We start from the raw sequence: 9,548 nt of genomic DNA, 5'->3' as shown, positions 1-9,548 counted from the left end.
CATAGTTACCTGGGGTTCAGTCTGGATTACCTGCTGTACTTTAGCATTTGGCACAGATGATGAGCAAACACCTCTCTTTACCACATCTGCATAAGACACTGCAGCTGTCTGAGCACTGCTCTGCACTTCTGGACTGGGAATACTTGCAACAGACACCTTTACCTCCTCACCACTCTGAGAAACATTTACCTGTTCCTTCTCCTTTTGCCGTCTAAGCTTCTGGGACAGCGACCTTTGACCTTTCCTTGGCATTTTGTGCAAGTACAAACTGGACCTTATATTTATACACAAATGTAAACAAAATTCAACCCGTATACACTGAAAAACTAATCTATTAAATGGAGAAATGTAAAACTATACAAATGGTAAAGTGTTCTTATAACTATGTAATTGATGTAAAAGGCTGACTTAAATACAAACTCTATATAAAACTTATTGAAAGTTCTTTAAAACAGTTTTATTGTAGCTTTTTCAAAAACTGTATATTGTTACTTCTATTTTTTTTAACCAGACTGGATAACAAATAGGTCTATACTTCTGTAAAGCAATATACAGAATAAATCTCAACAATCAACAGTCTATAATAAAACTCTTAACTTTTAAGTAGACTTTGTGTAAATCTTTAAGATATCTAATATTTTAAGCAAATATGAGTGATGGTGTGGTGATCAGATGACAGGCGATGAAGATTCTTCAGCTGGATGTTCTGCAGCAGTCAGGAAACAGGAAGTCTGGGTTCTCAGGGCAGCCTCTAGATGACAATTGTAACTGAATACTTACAGAGTGACAAAAAGGGTTTGTCCTTAAATAATAATAGTATAAACTTGCAGTCAAATGTTATAGCCAATGAAACAGACTTGAAAAATATATTTGAATCCAATTTATTATCTATGTGAATATAACAGTCTGAATGTATGTATTACAAAATAACCAGATTATCTTATTACAAATAAACCTTGAAAAAGGTGTGTATTTTATATAATTTATCAAAGTAACTGCACACGTAAGCCAAGCTATCAGTGTTTATTCCAAAGTGTAATGTAAAAATTAAAATGACAAATGTAGGACTGTGTAAGTAGTTTCTACTGTGAGTTCTACTGTAGTGTAATTCTACTACTGTAATTTCAAGTTTCTACTTGTGATTTCCAGCAAAATGACTGGATGTGAGAGAGTTTAACGACAGGAAAGATGGAGCAGTGAGAGCAGAGATCTCTCAGAATTCTGAAAACAGATCGACGAAGTTCTGGTAACTTCAATTCCAAAAACTTAGATTCTGGTAAAACTTGATTTCAAGTCACAGGATTGCGTTTCAACTCAGGTTCAAGCTTGTCAACTTAGATAGAGCTCATGGCGGAGAAATGATAGAAGATAGAATGGCTTGTCGAAAAAGATGGAGCAGGAGAGGGAGAGTGATAGGACAGACTGAATTGCTTGTTAATGATAGAGGGAGAGGGTATTCTGCAGCAGGTCACCTGTAAGACAGAAAGAGACTGGAATTAGGCATATTTTCAATAAACATGGCTTCCAAGTATTTTTCTGACTATAAGGCACATTTAAAAGCCTTTAATTTTCTCAAAAATCAACAGTTTACCGTATGTATTAATTCTGGCTGTGCTTGCTGACCTCAAACCAATTTTATGTGTTACACGGCGCTCAAACATCTGTCAAAATGTTTTAGTACGACTTTGAAAGCTACAAAGCTGCAGCGCTTGATGGATTGTTGGAGCATTACAGCTACAGTAGTCAGGTGCCTCGCGGAGTAATTCCTATTGTCCTTAAACATAATATTATGGTGTGTGTATGAGAATCTGGCACCTGTTTAGAGACATGCGTCTGAAGCAGATTTCAAACCGATCAATCCATGAAGAATTTGATAGATTTGTGGAAGAGGACTGAACAGAAAAAGTTAGTGTATTGTTATGTGTTACCACTGAAAAATGTTGAGAGTTACTGTGAATGAGTTGAATAGTTTGAGTTATCTGAATATTTGGTTAGCTGCATCGCCTTATAACCCGAAAAATACAGTACATTACCGTTAACATAAAAGTAAACAATACTGTTTCTACATATTTCAGTCACATTTGGGGTATGTTTAATACACAGCCATAAGCACTCCACTAAATCTAGGACATACTTATAATGACCGATTTAAAGGCCTAATTAAAAATATATATGACCATAATTTCTTTGTAGATCATTTAACCATAAAATACAGAAATGAATGCTGTATCTGTGCTTTTGATTGTTTCCAGTCATCAACAAAATCTTTAATTATAAAAGACTAATTCAAAGAGCAGTTTTCAGACAGTGACTTAATTATTGAAGGAAAGAAGCTTTTGAAATCCACAAGGCCCTATTTGAAGACTTAATTGTACCTAAACTGCTGTTCATGAGCTGCTCTAATGTGAAAAAAAAATATGTGCTGCTACAATAACCTACGGACCTCTGTAGGTCTGGAAATGTTTACACAGACTTTACTAGGATTTGATGACTTTTGATGATCACCAATAGCTGTGCTCACTCACACCACTACACTGAATCTCCTATCATGAGAAACATTTCCCAGCACTGCACCTCAGAAAAACCTTTACTTACCAGACTTGAGACGATCAGATCAGCAGTCTAGAGAAAGGAAACAATTCATCAGATCACTGTTAGATGATTCAGACTGTTGAGCCTCTTCACACACAATCCAATTTACTGTGACACAAATTAACTAGTAAAATCCTAAATTACTTTAAGCTTTTTAAGTTTACTGTAGTCTGAAGAGGAGATAATTGAACTGCAGGGTCTCACATGGCTTTAGCATGTGTAATAAAAGCATTATTACTACAGAAATGCAAAGAACAGGCACCAATATTTGTTGGCACAAGTGCAGGATACACCAAATATTTCCTACACAGAAGCCTTGTGGCTCAAACATTTTCTACAACAGGTCAGTGCTAATAAAGTGTGAAAAATCAAAACTTTTAATGTCCTTTCAGGTTAAAAACATTAAATACAAAGTAATTCTTGTAATCAGAAGCAACAGAAAACCTCATCATGTTTTACATGATGAGGTTTTATGTAAATATTGACATGTTACAATAACAGAGGTGCAGAATGTTTGTGATTAAATTAAATGTCCTAAAATATTACACTAAAAAGTCCTTTCATTGTACCCGTTGCTAGGAATATTTATGTATTTTGCAATGTCCCTTTTGGCAACATTTCTATTTAATTGTAAAATCATTATATTCACTAAATAAGTAATAAACTAATTAGACACACTGGCTGTAATTTACCTAACAATGTCCACTCACACCTCTGGTTCTCTTCGTTTTTATTATTGCTTAACTGTTAAAGCTATTACTTATACCGAGTGAGGCAAAGTACTTCTACAGTGTTCTGACTTTAATATAATACATCAGCAGAATTTGAGAGACAATATGAATCAATACCTGTGCAGCTCTTAAGTGTTTGAGCCACCACTTATACGGACTCTCCTAAAACACTTTCATTGTTTTGTCTGCTACTTAAATCCACAAACATAAGGACAAAATGAACACCTGGATAAAGACATCTGACATTTAACTGTTTGAATTCAATAAGCCATATGAAATTTAAATCATACATAAATGGGCTACTAAACTTCAGGGACATTTTCAGGGACAGTCAGAGGCCCTGTGTGGGGCTTTGCTGCTACAGGTCACAAATCTTGTGTTTTGCCAATCAGTAAATGGAAACGTATCACAAAAAGTCAAACTACTGTATGTAAGTCGTCAAATGTGCTACACAATGCCAGGTTCATACTGCTTCAGTTACAATCACTGTTAACTTACCAGCAAAGGCAAAACCAAAGATCTCGTTCACTCTGTGTAACAAAAGACAAAGCACAAAAATACAGAATGAGACAACTCAAATCAGCATCAGAGTCAATACTGCATCACTCTGTGTAGTCCAAAAGATTCAGTACACTTCTTTGTTTACCACAGCAACAAACAACTCACCTCTTTTTTCTACACCTTATTAAATATTACTGTCTTCATTAAGGTAAAATGTGGTTTCATCCATTTGTAATAAGCCACACAAGTTTCTCAGTTATGTGATAGCTCTATTAGTTTGGTGCTATTAGATAACACAGTAGATTTCATAAGCAGTGATTTGCTACACCTAGCACTGCACACTTTATCAAATTCTGACATCACAATTTCAAAGCATGAACAATCATAAATGAAAGCTTGGATGATATTTTGTAGGCTTCAACATTTGAGTTGGTCTGCATTCAAATTCTGCTTCCTAAAAATATTACCTGCACACAGTATCATTTAATATGCTGTTGTTTTAAATATCTACATATCATATTTATAATATTAATGGTGCACTGCTGCATTTTATTTATTTGAAGGTGGCCTTTTTAGATTTCATTAATTTTTCACAAAGTGAGAAGTTAAACAGAGCTGCAGGTGTAGGTTTTATTTTAAAAAAAAAAACAACCTGTACAAACAAGTGTTTGTTAAACAGTTCTTAAAAATTTAACTAAAAAACTAAAATTGATTAATTAAAAAACTTCTTCTTGTTAAGAAATGTCATTATTCTTATATTATGTGTTTTATCCTCACTCTATTGCTCCCTTCTGTTAATTAACCCACAACACAGACACACCGGCACAGGCACGTGACTCTTTTTCTCCCGGCTTTCAGTCAGAGGCGGTAAAATGGCTCCTTTGAAGTTGCCGACCCTGCTGCTCCAGCAGCTAATCAGTGGTTCTAAAATGGCGGCTCATTACCTTACAACCTATAGAATGAGGCCGTTTTAACTGACTGATTTGTGAAGAGGAGAACTAACTTCAGCTTCCCTAAGAGACTCAGAAACACTAACACACTGAATGAACCAAATACAACACAATAACTGTATTAAACAATCAAATGAACCATATTAATTTCACACTAGGCCTATAGGAGCTAGGCTAGGCGTTAGCGCTTAGGGGCATACCAAACACTCCTTTTAAATACTAAAATTACAACGTTTCACTAAAAAGCAGCCATTGTGTTACTTTAACATGACTTATACTTGACTGGCTTCATAACTCACTAACAACAACTCGGTAAATCACTCAAACAGCTTATAGACATTTTATTTCAGAGAAGAGAGACAGAGAAGCAGGCTTACCGGCAGGGATGGAGCAGAGACTGGGCGGAGATTAAGGAGTCAGCCAGAGACATAAAAAGAGGCATTCACGGGTAGTGGGAAACTTTGCCATTACACAAAATTGGCATTGAAAACGTGAAAAATATATGTAAATTTAAATATTATTATACTAGATTTTTTTGCAACAAAAAACAACATGCAGAAATTTAATTCTATAAGTTCATTAAATGTTTCAAACAGGATTCTGTGAATTTGAAATAATGGTTAAAAGACATAAATAAACATAAGGTCAGTATGTTAAAATGTACTGTATTATACATAGATAGATAGATTTATGTAACTGACTGCAGTAATAAGAACAGTCTTCAGGACAGTAGGAGCTGCAGAGGCTCATCTCACTGCTCTGCAGGACTCAAGAGGTTCAGGAGGTCCTTTAACCCCACTGCCATGAGACTTTTTAACAGTGACCCTGAGTGTTCAATGCACATTTATTTCTTTTTTCTAAAACATAATGGTTGTAATCATATAAATTCCCCTTGTGGGACTAATAAAGGTATATCAAATATCAAATTGATGAATATGAATTAGTGGTCTGTGATAGTGTATTAATTTGTAGGAAAAAAAAACATGTTGCCCAAGGTGTAATTGAACCCACGACCTTTGGGTTGCAGACCTGTGTCATTACCAACTGCGCCACTGGGAAAGAGAGCGGCGCCTGGAAAACAGGGTGATGAGCAGTCAGAATTAGATTGCGGTGAGAGGCGAAAAACGCTGTTTTTGGAGTTACAAAACGTCGTGTAACTCAAAAACTAGGTGGACTAGAAGCATAATTCTTGTACTGGGTGAATCAGCGGACTTTCGTGTACTTTGGCTGTGATTTGCATTGCTCTTTGTACATCTGTCGCTGAGATATGACGAGAGAAGAAAAGGCAGACCTCAGATATGATTGGCTGGCTGGGAAGCCGTGCAGGCCCTGATATGTAAATTTTATATGTATCAGTCCTCACAGAGGATTGGCTGCCTGGGGACCTGGCAGAAATATATACAAATAGTATGATTAAGCATAAATACTACATTTAGTAGAAATACTATGTTTTAGCACAAATACGATAAAATGGCAGAAATACTATAATTAAGCAGAAATACTATATTTGGCAGAAACACTATATTTAGTACAAATCTTATGAAATAGCAGAAATAGTATGATTTAGCAGAAATGCTGTATTTGGCACAAATCTCATAAAATAGCAGAAATAGTATGATTTAGCAGAAATACTGTATTTAGCACAAATACTGAAAAGCAGCAGAAATGCTATGATTTAGCACAACAGTAATAACTTATAGAAAAATTGGAAAAGCAAAATGGACAGCTGGAAAAATCCTGAACATGCTAAGGGTCCCTCAAATCTAATTGTTAATTGAAAAAAAAAATCAGCAAAAAAAGTATAACAGTCACACAATCACAAATATGGGCACATATGGAAACACACATGCACAGAGAGACACACACAGGACCAAATTCAGTCAACCAGTTTAAATATATTGAATTTAAATGATATAATAAGATGCTCCCATCAAAAGGCTCTCTCTCGCTCTCTCTCTCTCTCTCTCACACACACACACACAGCCTAAAGGGAACAGTATTTGTGCCATGGAGTGTTAACAAGAATCTGAGGTCCATATTACAAAAGCTGCTAAAATCATAAAAGTTTGCAGAATTGTAATAAATGATGAACATGAATTAGTGGTCTGTGATAGTGTATTAATTTGTAGGGAAAAAAAACATGTTGCCCAAGGTGTAATTGAACCCACAACCTTTGGGTTGCAGACCTGTGTCATTACCAACTGCGCCACTGGGAAAGAGAGCGAAGGCCTGGAAAACAGGGTGATGAGCAGTCAGAATCAGATTGCGGTGAGAGGCGAAAAACCCCGTTTTTTGCAGTTACAAAACGTCATGTAACTCAAAAACTAGGTGGACTAGAAGCATAATTCTTGTACTGGGTGAATCAGCGGACTTTGGTGTACTTTGACTGTGATTTGCATTGCTCTTTGTACATCTGTCGCTGAGATATGACGAGAGAAGAAAGGGCAGGCGCCAGATATGATTGGCTGGCTGGGAAGCCGTGCAGGCCCTGATATGTATTTGTATGTATCAGTCCTCACAGAGGATTAGCTGCCTGGGGACCTGGCAGAAATATATAGAAATAGTATGATTAAGCATAAATACTACATTTTTTAGAAAAACTATATTAAGCACAAATCCTATAAAAAGCAGAAATACTATATTAAGCAATATAAATATCCTCTAAAAATCCTATAAAAAGCAGTAAAACTGTACTATGATTTGGTAGAAAAACCCTAATTAAATCAAAAATACTAAATTTAGCAGAAATAGCAGAAACACTATATTTAGCACAAATCTTATGAAATAGCAGAAAGAGTATGATTTTGCAGAAATGCTGTATTTAGCACAAATACTGAAAAGCAGCAGAAATGCTATGACTCAACACAATAGTAATAACTTAAATAGAAAAATTGGAAAAGCAAAATGGACAGCTGAAAGAATCCTGAACATGCTAAGGGTCCCTCAAATGTAATTGTTAAATGAAAAAATCAGCAAAAAAAAAGTATAACAGTGACACAATCACAAATATGGACACATATGGAAACATGCATGCAGAGAGACACACACAGGATCAAATTCAGTCAACCAGTCTAAATATATTGAATTTAAATCATACAATAAGATGCTCCATAAAAACTCTCTCGCTCTCTCTCTCTCTCTGTCACACACACACACACACACACACACACACACACACACACACACACACACACACACACACACACACACACACAGGAGAGAAGTAAGTTTCTAGCTCAGTCAAGCAGCCTGGGAGCTGCTGAATTTGAATCCACCAATCAGAGAGCCTGTGCACTTTTTCCCGCCAAAACAGGTGCATGCAGCACAGAGAGACACAGGATTTCTGCAGTCTATTTCTCATAATGATGACTCCCCTCAAACAAATGACCATAATTTCCCAACTATAGGGGCTAGAACGGTCATTCTTACACCGTTTTGTTCAGAAGAGATGGGGAATCTTAAAGTGTTGACAATGTATCATTAAAATATGAATTATTAAAGATATTTGACTTCTAATGCACCATAACTGAGTAGAGCAAAGCAAAACTGCCTTGACTTGCCCTCAAACAACGCTTTCTAACTCTAAATCTATTTGGAGTATCAATATCATTTTTTCACCGTAAGAGACAGCAGGCTTTGGTGAACAATCATGGAAATTTTCACGTCTCTGTGGAAATCCAACAAAAAGTTATGACGAGAGAAAAAAGTGGTTCATTTCCAGAGTTTGAAATCTGAAGAAATCTGAGCGAAGGACTAATTTCCTACGCTCAAACAAGTGTAACTCATCTCAGAATGGTAATAGGTGAGAAAAAATTCTTGAATTGTGAGCGTCAGGAGTGTCTGAAGATATACTGGGACAAGCCTCATGTTTTAACTTCGCTTCGTTAGGAGATATGACGATTCGAATATGCCTCTCATTACAGAAATCAAGCGGTGATTTTGAACAAACTCTCCATTGACTTTCTATGGAGAGTTTTCAGACTTTGTGTTGCTCTGAGGAGATTTGCCAAAATTCTATAAGTCTCACAACAATGATGGTGACATTTTCGGAAAGCCAGCAAAAATACCTACGTTTTGATGTATAATTTGTGGAAGTTGAGTGAAAATTGAGCAAGTAGCAAGAAGTTGTTCGGACATGAAGAGAAGACTGCGAAACCTACAGTGGCACACTGGAAGCCAAGTGCATAGCAACCATAACAACGCATGTATTTTGTGAAAATCACAATTTTCCAACTCAAAACTTTAAGAGGCATAAAAATAAAACGGTAAAAGATTTGAAAAATCTGATTTATTCCTGAATAGCCCAATAATTTGAGAACATTTTAAAGTTTGAATGGTTGTTCTACGTGAAAGTAGGAAAAAAGTAGTTAAGTTTCAAAAACAAGCAAAATTTAGCAGAATTGCAGAAGTTTCCCATTCATTTCAATGGGACAAATTAAAGGAAAAAAGTGTAATATTTTAAAAAGTATAACAGTAATAAACACCAAAAGATATAGCGATCATTAGCAGAAATAGCAGAATAGTTTAAAATTTGAGCGGTGAAAATCATTTGAAAATTGTGGAAGTAGTTAAGTGCCAAAAAAAAGTGAAAAAGTGGCAACTAGAATAACTAGAAAATTTGCATTTCCTGCGAAAATGCAGTGTGGATGCTGTAATGCTGAAGCTGTCTGCTGAAACTAGCAGAAAAAGCTGAAAAGTTGCAGAATTTGTAAAAACTTTGCAGAAGCAAAGGAACTTTGCTAAAATGTAGTAACTTAGCAGAACTGTAATATCT

The 9,548-nt window shown here is 35.8% G+C and overlaps 1 long non-coding RNA gene across 1 annotated transcript; it reads right to left on the bottom strand.

The window, feature by feature from the left end:
• Positions 1–2,417: 2,417 nt before the first annotated feature.
• On the bottom strand, positions 2,418–5,165 carry LOC120435749. The gene is made up of 3 exons (XR_005609882.1): positions 5,152–5,165; positions 3,822–3,853; positions 2,418–2,622 (listed from the first exon to the last, which is right to left on the bottom strand). It is a non-coding gene; the product is annotated as an uncharacterized LOC120435749 (long non-coding RNA).
• Between the last annotated feature and the right edge of the window lie 4,383 nt (positions 5,166–9,548).

Source organism: Oreochromis aureus, linkage group 3 (assembly GCF_013358895.1).
Source record: "Oreochromis aureus strain Israel breed Guangdong linkage group 3, ZZ_aureus, whole genome shotgun sequence".
NCBI classification, from domain to species: Eukaryota; Metazoa; Chordata; class Actinopteri; order Cichliformes; family Cichlidae; genus Oreochromis; species Oreochromis aureus.
Note: the sequence above shows the minus strand (reverse complement) of the source record. Positions and strands in the feature narration are given on the sequence as shown.